At 49.9% G+C, this 17,411-nt stretch overlaps 2 non-coding genes across 2 annotated transcripts; both read right to left on the bottom strand.

Moving 5' to 3' along the window:
• Positions 1-4,039: 4,039 nt before the first annotated feature.
• TRNAC-GCA (transfer RNA cysteine (anticodon GCA)) lies at positions 4,040-4,111 on the bottom strand. Its single transcript has one exon. It is a non-coding gene; the product is annotated as a tRNA-Cys (tRNA).
• A 6,815-nt stretch (positions 4,112-10,926) lies between these two features.
• On the bottom strand, positions 10,927-10,998 carry TRNAC-GCA (transfer RNA cysteine (anticodon GCA)). Its single transcript has one exon. It is a non-coding gene; the product is annotated as a tRNA-Cys (tRNA).
• Positions 10,999-17,411: the final 6,413 nt, after the last annotated feature.

Here is a 17,411-nt window from a genome sequence, read left to right as displayed (position 1 = left end):
AATGAAACGGGCCATTTTAGTATAAGAATCAACGATGACCCAGATGGTATCATACCCCTGTCTGCGGGGTAAGTCTGTGATAAGGTCCATAGAGACCGTGTGCCATGGTTTGTGGGGAATGGGTAGAGGTTGGAGCAAACCCAAAGGACGTCCCCTGCGTGATTTACATTGGGCACAGATCGCACAGGTGTTTACATAGTTCGCTACATCCCTTCCCATTGACGGCCACCAACACCAACGTCGTAATAACTCCAAGGTACGTTGTTGCCCTGGATGTCCATTGATGGCAGCATCATGAGACCAGGCAAGTGCCTGATTGCATACATCGCTAGTGGGGAGGAATCATTTCCCTTGAATGAATGGCAGTCCCTCCTGAAGTGTAATGTCCCATTCAGTGAGTATGTGCCGGTGTTGGCAGGTCCAATCTTTAATTGTGGTAAGGATGGTTGGGGTCGGTGTACATAGGCAGATGACATGGCCCTTGCCCAATAATATGTCCGGAAATGTGGAAAGCAATACTCCCCCAGGAGAACGTGAAAGTGCATCCGCTTTACCATGAGCGAATGCTGGCCTATGCTTTACCACAAAATCGAATGCGGCGAAGAATAAATGCCAACGCACCTGCCTACTGTTCACACATTTCAGAGAGGCAAGATCCTGCAGGTTTTTATGATCTGTGTACACCACCGTTTGATGCTTTGCCCCCATTAGATGGTGACGCCAGGGTTGAAGTGCATCCTTAATGGCTAACAGTTCCTTTTCTGTTACGGTATAATGGGACTCGGCTGTCGAGAATTTCCGTGAATGATAAGCTATAGGATGCAAAAGCCCAGTAGCAGAACAAGGTTGAGAAAGTATGGCACCTAACGCGAAAGAGGAGGCATCCGCCTCTACAACAAACGGAATCTCCGGGTCAGGGTGTTGTAGCACAGGGGCAGAAACAAACCTGGACTTGAGTGCCTCTAAGGCCCCTTGGTGGTCAGGTGTCCAGATGAAGGGGACATGAGGGCTGGTGAGGGCGGTCAGGGGAGAAACGATGGCAGAAAAGCCGGCGATGAATCGCCTGTAAAAGTTGGCAAAGCCGAGAAACGATTGGAGTTGTTTGAGTTTGACGGGGTAGGCCACTCCGTGATTGCACGCACTTTTGTCTGATTCATGGTCAACCCACCGGGTGTAATGTGAAAACCCAGGAACTCTACTTCTTGAGAATGAAACAAACACTTTTCGGGTTTGGCGAACAAGGCGTTTCTTTTGAGGCGAGAGAGGACTTCTCTTACATGCCCGATATGGTCATCCAGAGAGGATGAGAAGATCAAGATATCATCTAAATAGACCACCACGAATACATCAAGAATGTCAGATAATACATCATTGATGAAGCGTTGGAATGTGGCAGGAGCGTTACAGAGCCCAAAGGGCATCACGGTGTACTCAAACAACCCATGTCGAGAACAAAAGACCGTTCTCCACTCGTCCCCACGCCGCATGCGGATCAGATTGTATGCCCCTCTCAAGTCCAAACTTGGTAAAGATAGAGGCGGCCGTTAACTTATCTAACAGCGTAGAAATGAGTGGAATAGGATACCTGTTTTTGATGGTGATGGCATTCAACCGTCTATAGTCCACGCACGGGCGTAGATCACCTTCCTTCTTTGGCACAAAGAAAATGGGGCTAGCAGCTGGGGAACAGGAGGGACAGATATGACCTAGACGCAGAGCCTGCTGTACGTAATCCTTCAGGGCTTGTTCCTCGGAAGGTGACAACGAGTAGATCCTCCCCTTTGGTATGGGGGCATCTGGAATGAGATCAATAGGACAATTGTAGGCCCTATGCGGGGGCAAACCCTCCGTGGATGCCCTATCGAAAACCATGTGGAAATCTTGGTATTCAACAGGGATGCTAACCGAGATGGCCCCTACGGTATGTAATGTGGTAGCCTCTGCTGTGTCATCAGTGAGTCGGGAGGAGGCCATGGCGCCAAGAATCATGGCAGGAGAAACAAGGGAGTCTGGTTCTATCAGGCAAAAATGTTGACATAACTCTGACTCAAACGATACGTGTCCTGTTCCCCAATTGATCAAAGGGTTATGTTGCCTCAACCAGGGTATACCTAGAACGATACCGAACTGCGGTGTAGTGATGAGATCGAATGACAGGGTCTCTTTATGTGTGCCTTGTATTACCACCTCAAGAGGGGCCGTTTGATGTCTGATCGGGCCAGAAGTCAGGGACGTGCCATTGACTGCTTGGACGGGCTCAGGATGCTCCTTTTTGATTAAGTTAAGACTATGGGCTAAAGCGATGTCCATGAAGCAGCCAGTGGCCCCTGAATCGATCACAGGATAGACAGTGTGTGTGATCTCCCTGGTTGGTTTTAATAAGGCCTGCACTACTATGGGTCTGATTGGACCAAAGGCAGGTTCAGTGGGGGTCAATGAAGGGCTCGCCGGTGCCCCCTCTCTCATGGGCGAGCCTTCTGAAAAAACGGAGTCTTGTTTCTGGGACGTCGAGGGCATTCTTTCACATAGTGCCCGTTGAGTCCGCAATAAAAGCAGGCGTTATCTGTCCTCCGACGTTCCCTTTCAGTCGGTGTTATTGGACTGCGGAATCCCGCCTATTTGCATGGGTTCGGGACTGGTAGATGGAGGTGGCGGGGAAGAGTGACTAGCAAATGTCGCTTCTGCCTTCTGCTCGGATCTGCGGGCGTCTAACTGCAGTGTGAGATCAACTAGATCAGAAAAAATAGAAGTCAGAGCAGGAACCACCGACAGAGCATCTTTCATGGCATTGGACAAGCCCCGGTAGAAAACGATCGCCTTTTTTTCCTCTGGCCAGGAAGTTTCTGCGGCCAATTGGTTAAAACGGGTGATATATTCTATCAATGTTTGCCTACCCTGTGTGAGATCAAGTAATTCCAGGTCCCGTGCCTGGGCCTTGTAACGGGTATCGAATACCTTTGCCATTTCTGCGACTAGCAGATCGAAATCGTATAAGGCAGGGTGATCATTTTCCAACAATGGATTTGCCCAAGTGGCAGCTACCCCGGACAAATGAGACAGAAGGAAAGCGGCCTTAGTGACAGAGTCGGGAAAAGCCTGAGGTTTGCATAAGAAATGTAATTTACACTGATTTATGAAGGTGCGATATTTCCGAGGTTCACCCTGGAAGCGTTCTGGAGCAGCAAGAGGGGGGGTCAACGGGAGCAACACTGGAGTGGGAACGGGGGCTGAAGTCGGGGCAGGCTGGGCTGGAGAGGCAGGACCGGGTTCGTCATCATCACCGGGCAAGGGAAAACGTGTACTCTGGAGGGCATCAAGGCGGTGGTGAATGGTAGTCGTGGCAGTGGCCATGTCGGTCCTAAGGGCCTCTAGGGCCTGCATTAACGCGGTCACAGGGTCCCCGGCGGAGGGATTCATAGTCTGAACGAACCGGGAAGGCTTCACAGTCTGTTACAAAGTTGCCGGTCGTGCAGATATGAATATCTCCGTCCCCTAGTACCACACAGGCGATTATATGTGCTACAAGTGTCGCCTCCCCCCTACCGCCGCGTCCTACCAGTGAGTTGGGAAAGTAGGAACACCTGTGCTTTCAGTTTCTAAATGTATAGCTTAAACGAGACTGTGGGCACTGACGCTACTCTTTTAAGGCATGCATATGAATGGCACTGCTGGTAGTGCAGTGCTCACGATCAGAGAATCACATCTGAGACTGGATTCTTTGTAATTTGAGTGATGAGTCCTAAAGAAGAAATCTGCATAGGTAGCACAGCAGGTTAAGTGACCTTTGCTGCGATGTTATGTGTTAAGAGCTCCGTGTAAATACTGACTTCAGAGCTAAAAACAAAAACATGGATGTGATGTGTTCTTCTTTCGAGTTTTCAACCGTAGAGATATTTCAATTTAGAAAACTTAAGAAAGTATTTTAAAGTTCCACATTTCAGAGCAGCGACTGTTCACGGATGTCAGCTTTGCACAGAAAAGAAAGGCAATTCTTAATGAACTGAGAAAGTAAGTTTTAGAATAATAAATGATAAAAAGAAGGGGACACCCGGATTTGAACCGGGGACCTCTTGATCTGCAGTCAAATGCTCTACCACTGAGCTATATTGCCAGATGACAGAGGTAGGCCTCTGCTTTTTCTTAACCGTTGTTTGTGCATGAAGTCAGCACAGGAGATTATGCAAGAAAGGGCAGCAGCACGACTATGAGAGTGACCAGAGAGATGCTTTCCCTCCTGATGGTTTTGCAATCTACTGACCAGGGAGAGGGGGCTTTGTTTGTTTGTTTATTCAATTTGTAGAGCGCACCTGACCCGAAGGTAGCAGGGCACAGCAAGGAAATGCAAAGCTTACAAAGTTATATAATGGTAAACAGTATACATTGACAAATGAGATACACAAAGTTAGAGCTCAGAATGTGTCGTTACAACATTTTAGCCAAATTATTTACATTGGGTTGTCGATAGTAAAGGGTAGAGAAGGGGAAAGAGGCAAGAGGTGCTATATAGGTCTATTAGGAAATGTGAGCGTAAGGAGACGCGCTATGGGGCACTCAATATAAGGTGGGGATCAGCAGCTGTATTACTTTCTTTTCCTTCCACCATGTCCCGCTTCCTTTCCCAGTCCCTTCTCCCCCTACCCACTGGTTTGGTTTGTCCCTCTGTGATGTCACTTCCCCCCAGGGGCCCCTGTCCCATAAAGGCGCAACAGAAGGCAAATGTGTTATGTTTGTTGGCGGTATAGTGCCATTACCTCCACGTCCCGCTTCCTTGTCTCAGTACTTACCTTTGAGAGGATCTCCCTCTGCCCAGAGCCCTTTCTAAGCTCTTCTTTGTTGGCTCTGCCCCTTCTCTGGAGGTATAACCGGCCCTTATGCAGGAGGCCTCAGTTTTTCTTCGTACCACCTGGAACATGATGAGCTTCCTGGCCATGCACAGCACAAAGGGTTAAGGTTGGTAGCCCTCTTTTACAAAGTTGCCGGTCGTGCAGATATGAATACCTCCGCCCCCAAGTACCACACAGGCGATTATATGAACACTGCCTGTGCAATCCTTGAGGCCACAGGTGTGGTAGTTCGTCGAGTCTGGAGTCAGGAACTGCCGGAAGGACCCTTTGAGCGCTGTAAGGCAAGGAGGGATTAGTACAAGGCGAAATGCAATTTTACAGAGTATCTAGGAATAGAAACTAAACGTTCTTACCTATGTGTACTGTATGTGTACTGTAGGACCACCCGGAAAGGAAGGAGAGTGATTGGACCTGAGCTCGGGTTCGGATAGGTTTCCACAACCTCTGGTATGATGATGGTAAGCACTGGAGTTTGAAGTGCTTGATCAGGCGAACGCCTAGTGAGAGGTCATAGGCCCAGGTTCCAAAAATCGTGGTTCGTGGAGAAAATCCGTTAATCAGGCCGTGGTCCAGTAAACCAAGAGTTCCAGAGCTAATCAAGGCAAGTTCAGGGTTCAGAGAAAGCAATCCTTTAGGCAGACCGCTGTCGAGTGACCAAAAGTTCCTGGTAAATTCGAAGCGTAGCAATGTCCAAGAGAAAGACCAGCTGTGAAGCAACGTTTCGGTGTTTCTGAATGCATTTAAACCATTGGAGAAAATCACGTGATGCTCAACAAGGAAACGTTGAGGCGTGGGGGTCGTCACGTGATACCGATTGCGTTTGGTCTCCTCACGTGACGATCAGGTCCACACGAGCAACGGTGATTTCGGCCAAATGGGAACCTCCAATTACATTGCTAATGGAGAGAAGGGCGATAGACACCAAGCCTGCCATGGACCCCCCTGACATGACGAGTGCAATGGTGCCGCCTTGTCTGCACACCCACAGGTAAGCATCGGGGGCTACGTAATGTGGGTGTGTGGAAACGTGAGTCTGTGGGAAACATAGGAGTTCGTAAGGTAGAGGACGTGGAAGATGTAACAGAGTCCCCCCTCAAAGGCCCACGACCTCGTGGGCAGGAGGGATGGTCCTTATGGAAGCGCGCAACAAGAAGCGGGGCCTGGACGCCCCGAGATGGAACCCAAGAGCGCTCCTCCGGACCGTAGCCCAACCAGTCCACGAGGTATTGGAGCCGACCTCTGTGCAGACGGGAACCCAAAATGGCACTGACCTCAAAGACATCGGGTGTGGAGACTGAAACAGGAGCAGGTGGAGTATGGACCCGGGTAGGGGCAAGGTATGGTTTAAGGAGGGAAGTATGAAAAAACGGGTGTATACGCCAAGCAGATGGAATAGCAAGGCGCAAGGCTACAGGGTTCAGGACTTTAGCAATTCTGTAGGGGCCGACAAAGCGGGGCAGAAGTTTGCGACAGCCCGGGATGTGTAAATGGCGAGTTGACAACCAAACACGGTCCCCTACATGATACACAGGTGCTACTGCTCGTTTCCTGTACGCCTTCTTCTTCATAGCTGTCTGTGCCTCACGGAGATGGATCATGGTTTGGGCATGAACCTCAGTTAGATCGCGGGCACAAGCAGTAGCAGCAGGGGTGGCAGAAGGAAAGTCCGGAAGTGGAAGGGTGCGTGGGTGTTGGCCATACATAGAATAGAAAGTAGAAAAGCCGGTGGCCGAGTGCCATGCATTATTGTAGGCAAATTCAGCGAGATGGAGCAGATCGAACCAGGAGTCTTGATACTGAAGGGTCAGACAGCGCAAAAACTGTTCTAGAGCCTGATTCACCCTTTCCGTCTGTCCATTACTTTCCGGGTGATAGGCCGAGGAGAAGCGGGCATCAATACCCAGGAGCTTGGTCAGAGAACGCCAAAAACAGGACGTGAATTGTGCTCCACGGTCTGATATGATGACTTGTGGGAGGCCGAAAAGACAAAAGACAGACCTAAAAAACAAACGGGCCAAGGTCGGGGCTGATGGCACGCCAGTGCAGGGAATGAAATGGGCCATTTTAGTATAAGAATCAACGATGACCCAGATGGTATCATACCCCTGTCTGCGATGTAAGTCTGTCATAAGGTCCATAGAGACCGTGTGCCATGGTTTGGGGGGAATGGGTAGAGGTTGGAGCAAACCCAAAGGACGTCCCCTGCGTGATTTACATTGGGCACAGATCGCACAGGTGTTTACATAGTTCGCTACATCCCTTCCCATTGACGGCCATCAACACCAACGTCGTAATAACTCCAAGGTACGTTGTTGCCCTGGATGTCCGTTGGTGGCAGTATCATGAGACCAGGCAAGTGCCTGATTGCATACATCGCTAGTGGGGAGGAATAATTTCCCTTGAATGAATGGCAGTCCCTCCTGAAGTGTAATGTCCCATTCAGTGAGTATGTGCCAGTGTTGGCAGGTCCAATCTTTAATCGTGGTAAGCATGGTTGGGGTCGGTGTACATAGGCAGATGACATGGCCCTTTCCCAATAATGTGTCCTGAAATGTGGAAAGCAATACTCCCCCAGGAGAACGTGAAAGTGCATCCGCTTTACCATGAGCGAGAGCTGGCCTATGCTTTACCACAAAATCGAATGCGGCGAAGAATAAATGCCAACGCACCTGCCTACTGTTCACACATTTCAGAGAGGCAAGATCCTGCAGGTTTTTATGATCTGTGTACACCACCGTTTGATGCTTTGCCCCCATTAGATGGTGACGCCAGGTTTGAAGTGCATCCTTAATGGCTAACAGTTCCTTTTCTGTTATGGTATAATGGGACTCGGCTGTCGAGAATTTCTGTGAATGATAAGCTATAGGATGCAAAAGCCCAGTAGCAGAACAAGGTTGAGAAAGTATGGCACCTAACGCGAAAGAGGAGGCATCCGCCTCTACAACAAACGGAATCTCTGGGTCAGGGTGTTGTAGCACAGGGGCAGAAACAAACCTGGACTTGAGTGCCTCGAAGGTCCCTTGGTGGTCAGGTGTTCAGATGAAGGGGACATGAGGGCTGGTGAGGGCGGTCAGGGGAGAAACGGTGGCAGAAAAGCCGGCGATGAATCGCCTGTAAAAGTTGGCAAAGCCGAAAAACGATTGGAGTTGTTTGAGTTTGACGGGGGTAGGCCACTCCGTGATTGCACGTACTTTTGTCTGATTCATGGTCAACCCACCGGGTGTAATGTGAAAACCCGGGAACTCTACTTCTTGAGAATGAAACAAACACTTTTCGGGTTTGGCGAACAAGGCGTTTCTTTTGAGGCGAGAGAGGACTTCTCTTACATGCCCGATATGGTCATCCAGAGAAGATGAGAAGATCAAGATATCATCTAAATAGACCACCACGAATACATCAAGAATGTCAGATAATACATCATTGATGAAGCGTTGGAATGTGGCAGGAGCGTTACAGAGCCCAAAGGGCATCACAGTGTACTCAAAGAACCCCTGTCGAGAACAAAAGGCCGTTTTCCACTCGTCCCCACGCCGCATGCGGATCAGATTGTACGCCCCTCTCAGGTCCAACTTGGTAAAGATAGAGGCGGCCGTTAACTTATCTAACAGCGTAGAAATTAGTGAAATAGGATACCTGTTTTTGATGGTGATGGCATTCAACCGTCTATAGTCTACGCACGGGCGTAGATCACCTTCCTTCTTTGGCACAAAGAAAATGGGGCTAGCAGCTGGGGAACAGGAGGGACAGATATGACCTAGGCGCAGAGCCTGCTGTATGTAATCCTTCAGGGCTTGTTCCTCGGAAGGTGACGAGTAGATCCTCCCCTTTGGTATGGGGGCATCTGGAATGAGATCTATAGGACAATCGTAGGCCCTATGCGGGGGCAAACCCTCAGTGGATGCCTTATCGAAAACCATGTGGAAATCTTGGTATTCAACAGGGATGCTAACCGAGATGGCCCCTACGGTATGTAATGTGGTAGCCTCTGCTGTGTCATCAGTGAGTCGGGAGGAGGCCATGGCGCCAAGAATCGTGGCAGGAGAAACAAGGGAGTCTGGTTCTATCAGGCAAAAATGTTGACATAACTCTGACTCAAACGATACGTGTCCTGTTCCCCAATTGATCAAAGGGTTATGTTGCCTCAACCAGGGGATACCTAGAACGATACCGAACTGCGGTGTAGTGATGAGATCGAATGACAGGGTCTCTTTATGTGTGCCTTGTATTACCACCTCAAGAGGGGCCGTTTGATGTCTGATCGGGCCAGAAGTCAGGGACGTGCCATTGACTGCTTGTACGGGCTCAGGATGCTCCTTTTTGATTAGCGGTAAGTTAAGACTATGGGCTAAAGCGATGTCCATGTAGCAGCCAGTGGCCCCTGAATCGATCACAGGATAGACAGTGTGTGTGATCTCCCTTGTTGGTTTTAATAAGGCCTGCACTACTATGGGTCTGATTGGACCAAAGGCGGGTTCAGTGGGGGTCAATGAAGGGCTCGCCGGTGCTCCCTCTCTCATGGGCGAGCCTTCTGAAAAAACGGAGTCTTGTTTCTGGGACGTCGAGGGCATTCTTTCACCTAGTGCCTGTTGAGTCCGCAATAAAAGCAGGCGTTATCTGTCCTCCGACGTTCCCTTTCAGTCGGTGTTATTGGACTGCGGATCCCGCCTATTTGCATGGGTTCGGGACTGGTAGATGGAGGTGCCGGGGAAGAGTGACTAGCAAATGTCGCTTCTGCCTTCTGCTCGGATCTGCGGGCGTCTAACTGCAGTGTGAGATCAACTAGATCCGAAAAAACAGAAGTCAGAGCAGGAACCACCGACAGAGCATCTTTCATGGCATTGGACAAGCCCCGGTAGAAAACGATCGCCTTTTTTTCCTCTGGCCAGGAAGTTTCTGCGGCCAATTGGTTAAAACGGGTGATATATTCTATCAATGTTTGCCTACCCTGTGTGAGATCAAGCAATTCCAGGTCCCGTGCCTGGGCCTTGTAACGGGTATCGAATACCTTTGCCATTTTTGCAACTAGCAGATCGAAATCGTATAAGGCAGGGTGATCGTTTTCCAACAATGGATTTGCCCAAGTGGCAGCTACTCCGGACAAATGAGACAGAAGGAAAGCGGCCTTAGTGACAGAGTCGGGAAAAGCCTGAGGTTTGCATAAGAAATGTAATTTACACTGATTTATGAAGGTGCGATATTTCCGGGGTTCACCCTGGAAGCGTTCTGGAGCAGCAAGAGGGGGGGTCAACGGGAGTAACACTGGAGTGGGAACGGGGGCTGAAGTCGGGGCAGGCTGGGCTGGAGAGGCAGGACCGGGTTCGTCATCATCACCGGGCAAGGGAAAACGTGTACTCTGGAGGGCATCAAGGCGGTGGTGAATGGTAGTCGTGGCAGTGGCCATGTCGGTCCTAAGGGCCTCTAGGGCCTGCATTAACGCGGTCACAGGGTCCCCGGCGGAGGGATTCATAGTCTGAACGAACCGGGAAGGCTTCACAGTCTGTTACAAAGTTGCTGGTCGTGCAGATATGAATATCTCCGTCCCCTAGTACCACACAGGCGATTATATGTGCTACAAGTGTCGCCTCCCCCCTACCGCCGTGTCCTACCAGTGAGTTGGGAAAGTAGGAACACCTGTGCTTTCAGTTTCCAAATGTATAGCTTAAACGAGACTGTGGGCACTGACGCTACTCTTTTAAGGCATGCATATGAATGGCACTGCTGGTAGTGCAGTGCTCACGATCAGAGAATCACATCTGAGACTGGATTCTTTGTAATTTGAGTGATGAGTCCTAAAGAAGAAATCTGCATAGGTAGCACAGCAGGTTAAGTGACCGTTGCTGCGATGTTATGTGTTAAGAGCTCCGTGTAAATACTGACTTCAGAGATAAAAACAAAAACATGGATGTGATGTGTTCTTCTTTCGAGTTTTCAACCGTAGAGATATTTCAATTTAGAAAACTTAAGAAAGTATTTTAAAGTTCCACATTTCAGAGCAGCGACTGTTCACGGATGTCAGCTTTGCACAGAAAAGAAAGGCAATTCTTAATGAACTGAGAAAGTAAGTTTTATAATAATAAAAAGAAGTGGACACCCGGATTTGAACCGGGGACCTCTTGATCTGCAGTCAAATGCTCTACCACTGAGCTATATCCCCGGATGACAGAGAAGAGCCTCTGCTTTTACTTAACCGTTGTTTGTGCATGAAGGCAGCACAGGAGATTGTGCAAGAAAGGGCAGCAGCACGAGTATGAGAGTGACCAGAGAGATGCTTTCCCTCCTGATGGTTTTGCACTCTACTGACCAGGGAGAGGGGGCTTTGTTTGTTTGTTTATTCAATATGTAGAGCGCACCTGACCCGAAGGTAGCAGGGCGCAGCAAGGAAATGCAAAGCTTACAAAGTTACATAATGGTAAACAGTATACTTTGACAAATGAGATACACAAAGTTAGAGCTCAGAATGTGTCGTTACAACATTTTAGCCAAATTATTTACATTGGGTTGTGGATAGTAAAGGGTAGAGAAGGGGAAAGAGGCAAGAGGTGCTATATAGGTCTATTAGGAAATGTGAGCGTAAGGAGACACGCGCTATGGGGCACTCAATATAAGGTGGGGAACAGCAGCTGTATTACTTTCTTTTCCTTCCACCATGTCCCGCTTCCTTTCCCAGTCCCTTCTCCCCCTACCCACTGGTTTGGTTTGTCCCTCTGTGATGTCACTTCCCCCCAGGGGCCCCTGTCCCATAAAGGCGCAACAGAAGGCAAATGTGTTATGTTGGTTGGCGGTATAGTGCCATTACCTCCACGTCCCGCTTCCTTGTCTCAGTACTTACGTTTGAGAGGATCTCCCTCTGCCCAGAGCCCTTTCTAAGCTCTTCTTTTTTGGCTCTGCCCCTTCTCTGGAGGTATAACCGGCCCTTATGCAGGAGGCCTCAGTTTTTCTTCGTACCACCTGGAACATGATGAGCTTCCTGGCCATGCACAGCACAAAGGGTTAAGGTTGGTAGCCCTCTGTTACAAAGTTGCCGGTCGTGCAGATATGAATACCTCCGTCCCCAAGTACCACACAGGCGATTATATGAACACTGCCTGTGCAATCCTTGAGGCCACAGGTGTGGTAGTTCGTCGAGTCTGGAGTCAGGAACTGCAGGAAGGACCCTTTCAGCGCTGTAAGGCAAGGAGGGATTAGTACAAGGCGAAATACAATTTTACAGAGTATCTAGGAATAGAAACTAAACATTCTTACCTATGAGTACTGTATGTGTACTGTAGGACCACCCGGAAAGGAAGGAGAATGATTGGACCTGAGCTCGGGTTCGGATAGGTTTCCACAACCTCTGGTATGATGATGGTAAGCACTGGAGTTTGAAGTGCTTGATCAGGCGAACGCCTAGTGAGAGGTCATCGGCCCAGGTTCCAAAAATCGTGGTTCGTGGAGAAAATCCGTTAATCAGGCCGTGGTCGAGTAAACCAAGAGTTCCAGAGCTAATCAAGGCAAGTTCAGGGTTAAGAGAAAGCAATCCTTTAGGCAGACCGCTGTCGAGTGACCAAAAGTTCCTGGTAAATTCGAAGCGTAGCAATGTCCAAGAGAAAGACCAGCTGTGAAGCAACGTTTCGGTGTTTCTGAATGCATTTAAACCATTGGAGAAAATCACGTGATGCTCAACAAGGAAACGTTGAGGCGTGGGGGTCGTCACGTGATACCGATTGCGTTTGGTCTCCTCACGTGACGATCAGGTCCACACGAGCAACGGTGATTGCGGCCAAATGGGAACCTCCGATTCCATTGCCAATGGAGAGAAGGGCGATAGACACCAAGCCTGCCATGGACCCCCCCTGACATGACGAGTGCAATGGTGCCGCCTTGTCTGCGCACCCAGAGGTAAGCATCGGGGGCTAGGTAATGTGGGTGTGTGGAAACGTGAGTCTGTGGGAAACATAGGAGTTCGTAAGGTAGAGGACGTGGAAGATGTAACAGAGTCCCCCCTCAAAGGCCCACGACCTCGTGGGCAGGAGGGATGGTCCTTATGGAAGCGCGCAACAAGAAGCGGGGCCTGGACGCCCCGAGATGGAACCCAAGAGCGCTCCTCCGGACCGTAGCCCAACCAGTCCACGAGGTATTGGAGCCGACCTCTGTGCAGACGGGAACCCAAAATGGCACTGACCTCAAAGACATCGGGTGTGGAGACTGAAACAGGAGCAGGTGGAGTATGGACCCGGGTAGGGGCAATGTATGGTTTAAGGAGGGAAGTATGAAAAACCGGGTGTATACGCCAAGCAGATGGAATAGCAAGGCGCAAGGCTACAGGGTTCAGGACTTTAGCAATTCTGTATGGGCCGACAAAGCGGGGCAGAAGTTTGCGACAGCCCGGGATGTGTAAATGGCGAGTTGACAACCAAACACGGTCCCCTACATGATACACAGGTGCTACTGCTCGTTTCCTGTCCGCCTTCTTCTTCATAGCTGTCTGTGCCTCACGGAGATGGATCATGGTTTGGGCATGAACCTCAGTTAGATCGCGGGCACAAGCAGTAGCAGCAGGGGTGGCCGGAAAGTCCGGAAGTGGAAGGGTGCGTGGGTGTTGGCCATACATGGAATAGAAAGGAGAAAAGCCGGTGGCCGAGTGCCATGCATTATTGTAGGCAAATTCAGCGAGATGGAGCAGATCGAACCAGGAGTCTTGATACTGAAGGGTCAGGCAGCGCAAAAACTGTTCTAGAGCCTGATTCACCCTTTCCGTCTGTCCATTACTTTCCGGGTGATAGGCCGAGGAGAAGCGGGCATCAATACCCAGGAGCTTGGTCAGAGAACGCAAAAAACAGGACGTGAATTGTGCTCCACGGTCTGATATGATGACTTGTGGGAGGCCGAAAAGACAAAAGACAGACCTAAAAAACAAACGGGCCAAGGTCGGGGCTGATGGCACGCCAGTGCAGGGAATGAAATGGGCCATTTTAGTATAAGAATCAACGATGACCCAGATGGTATCATACCCCTGTCTGCGATGTAAGTCTGTCATAAGGTCCATAGAGACCGTGTGCCATGGTTTGGGGGGAATGGGTAGAGGTTGGAGCAAACCCAAAGGACGTCCCCTGCGTGATTTACATTGGGCACAGATCGCACAGGTGTTTACATAGTTCGCTACATCCCTTCCCATTGACGGCCATCAACACCAACGTCGTAATAACTCCAAGGTACGTTGTTGCCCTGGATGTCCGTTGATGGCAGTATCATGAGACCAGGCAAGTGCCTGATTGCATACATCGCTAGTGGGGAGGAATAATTTCCCTTGAATGAATGGCAGTCCCTCCTGAAGTGTAATGTCCCATTCAGTGAGTATGTGCCGGTGTTGGCAGGTCCAATCTTTAATCGTGGTAAGCATGGTTGGGGTCGGTGTACATAGGCAGATGACATGGCCCTTTCCCAATAATGTGTCCGGAAATGTGGAAAGCAATACTCCCCCAGGAGAATGTGAAAGTGCATCTGCTTTACCATGAGCGAGAGATGGCCTATGCTTTACCACAAAATCGAATGCGGCGAAGAATAAATACCAACGCACCTGCCTACTGTTCACACATTTCAGAGAGGCAAGATCCTGCAGGTTTTTATGATCTGTGTACACCACCGTTTGATGCTTTGCCCCCATTAGATGGTGACGCCAGGTTTGAAGATCATCCTTAATGGCTAACAGTTCCTTTTCTGTTATGGTATAATGGGACTCGGCTGTCGAGAATTTCTGTGAATGATAAGCTATAGGATGCAAAAGCCCAGTAGCAGAACAAGGTTGAGAAAGTATGGCACCTAACGCGAAAGAGGAGGCATCCGCCTCTACAACAAACGGAATCTCCGGGTCAGGGTGTTGTAGCACAGGGGCAGAAACAAACCTGGACTTGAGTGCCTTGAAGGCCCCTTTGTGGTCAGGTGTCCAGATGAAGGGGACATGAGGGCTGGTGAGGGCGGTCAGGGGAGAAACGATGGCAGAAAAGCCGGCGATGAATCGCCTGTAAAAGTTGGCAAAGCCGAGAAACGATTGGAGTTGTTTGAGTTTGACGGGGGTAGGCCACTCCGTGATTGCACGTACTTTTGTCTGATTCATGGTCAACCCACCGGGTGTAATGTGAAAACCCAGGAACTCTACTTCTTGAGAATGAAACAAACACTTTTCGGGTTTGGCGAACAAGGCGTTTCTTTTGAGGCGAGAGAGGACTTCTCTTACATGCCCGATATGGTCATCCAGAGAGGATGAGAAGATCAAGATATCATCTAAATAGACCACCACGAATACATCAAGAATGTCAGATAATACATCATTGATGAAGCGTTGGAATGTGGCAGGAGCGTTACAGAGCCCAAAGGGCATCACGGTGTACTCAAACAACCCCTGTCGAGAACAAAAGGCCGTTTTCCACTCGTCCCCACGCCGCATGCGGATCAGATTGTACGCCCCTCTCAGGTCCAACTTGGTAAAGATAGAGGCGGCCGTTAACTTATCTAACAGCGTAGAAATGAGTGGAATAGGATACCTGTTTTTGATGGTGATGGCATTCAACCGTCTATAGTCCACGCACGGGCGTAGATCACCTTCCTTCTTTGGCACAAAGAAAATGGGGCTAGCAGCTGGGGAACAGGAGGGACAGATATGACCTAGACGCAGAGCCTGCTGTATGTAATCCTTCAGGGCTTGTTCCTCGGAAGGTGACAACGAGTAGATCCTCCCCTTTGGTATGGGGGCATCTGGAATGAGATCAATAGGACAATCGTAGGCCCTATGCGGGGGCAAACCCTCCGTGGATGCCTTATCGAAAACCATGTCGAAATCTTGGTATTCAACAGGATGCTAACCGAGATGGCCCCTACGGTATGTAATGTGGTAGCCACTGCTGTGTCATCAGTGAGTCGGGAGGAGGCCATGGCGCCAAGAATCGTGGCAGGAGAAACAAGGGAGTCTGGTTCTATCAGGCAAAAATGTTGACATAACTCTGACTCAAACGATACGTGTCCTGTTCCCCAATTGATCAAAGGGTTATGTTGCCTCAACCAGGGGATACCTAGAATGATACCGAACTGCAGTGTAGTGATGAGATCGAATGACAGGGTCTCTTTATGTGTGCCTTGTATTACCACCTCAAGAGGGGCTGTTTGATGTCTGATCGGGCCAGAAGTCAGAGACGTGCCATTGACTGCTTGTACGGGCTCAGGATGCTCCTTTTTGATTAGTGGTAAGTTAAGACTATGGGCTAAAGCGATGTCCATGAAGCAGCCAGTGGCCCCTGAATCGATCACAGGATAGACAGTGTGTGTGATCTCCCTGGTTGGTTTTAATAAGGCCTGCACTACTATGGGTCTGATTGGACCAAAGGCGGGTTCAGTGGGGGTCAATGAAGGGCTCGCCGGTGCCCCCTCTCTCATGGGCGAGCCTTCTGAAAAAACGGAGTCTTGCTTCTGGGACGTCGAGGGCATTCTTTGACATAGTGCCCGTTGAGTCTGCAGTAAAAGCAGGCGTTATCTGTCCTCCGACGTTCCCTTTCAGTCGGTGTTATTGGACTGCGGATCCCGCCTATTTGCATGGGTTCGGGACTGGTAGATGGAGGTGCCGAGGAAGAGTGACTAGCAAATGACGCGTCTGCCTTCTGCTCAGATCTGCGGGCGTCTAACTGCAGTGTGAGATCAACTAGATCCGAAAAAACAGAAGTCAGAGCAGGAACCACCGACAGAGCATCTTTCATGGCATTGGACAAGCCCCGGTAGAAAACGATCGCCTTTTTTTCCTCTGGCCAGGAAGTTTCTGCGGCCAATTGGTTAAAACGGGTGATATATTCTATCAATGTTTGCCTACCCTGTGTGAGATCAAGTAATTCCAGGTCCCGTGCCTGGGCCTTGTAACGGGTATCGAATACCTTTGCCATTTCTGCGACCAGCAGATCGAAATCGTATAAGGCAGGGTGATCGTTTTCCAACAATGGATTTGCCCAAGTGGCAGCTACCCCGGACAAATGAGACAGAAGGAAGGCGGCCTTAGTGACAGAGTCGGGAAAAGCCTGAGGTTTGCATAAGAAATGTAATTTACACTGATTTATGAAGGTGCAATATTTCCGGGGTTCACCCTGGAAGCGTTCTGGAGCAGCAAGAGGGGGAGTCAACGGGAGCGACACTGGAGTGGGAACGGGGGCTGAAGTCGGGGCAGGCTGGGCTGGAGAGGCAGGACCGGGTTCGTCATCATCACCGGGCAAGGGAAAACATGTACTCTGGAGGGCATCAAGGCGGTGGTGAATGGCGGTCGTGGCAGTGGCCATGTCGGTCCTAAGGGCCTCTAGGGCCTGCATTAACGCGGTCACAGGGTCCCCGGTGGAGGGATTCATAGTCTGAACGAACCGGGAAGGCTTCACAGTCTTTTACAAAGTTGCCGGTCGTGCAGATATGAATACCTCCGTCCCCTAGTACCACACAGGCGATTATATGTGCTACAAGTGTCGCCTCCCCCCTACCGCCGCGTCCCACCAGTGAGTTGGGAAAGTAGGAACACCTGTGCTTTCAGTTTCCAAATGTATAGCTTAAACGAGACTGTGGGCA

The sequence above is a fragment of the Ambystoma mexicanum genome, chromosome 1p, assembly GCF_040938575.1.
Source record: "Ambystoma mexicanum isolate Mex_15411 chromosome 1p, UKY_AmexF1_1, whole genome shotgun sequence".
In the NCBI taxonomy this organism is placed as follows: Eukaryota; Metazoa; Chordata; class Amphibia; order Caudata; family Ambystomatidae; genus Ambystoma; species Ambystoma mexicanum.
This window is presented reverse-complemented; position numbering and strand designations above follow the sequence as displayed.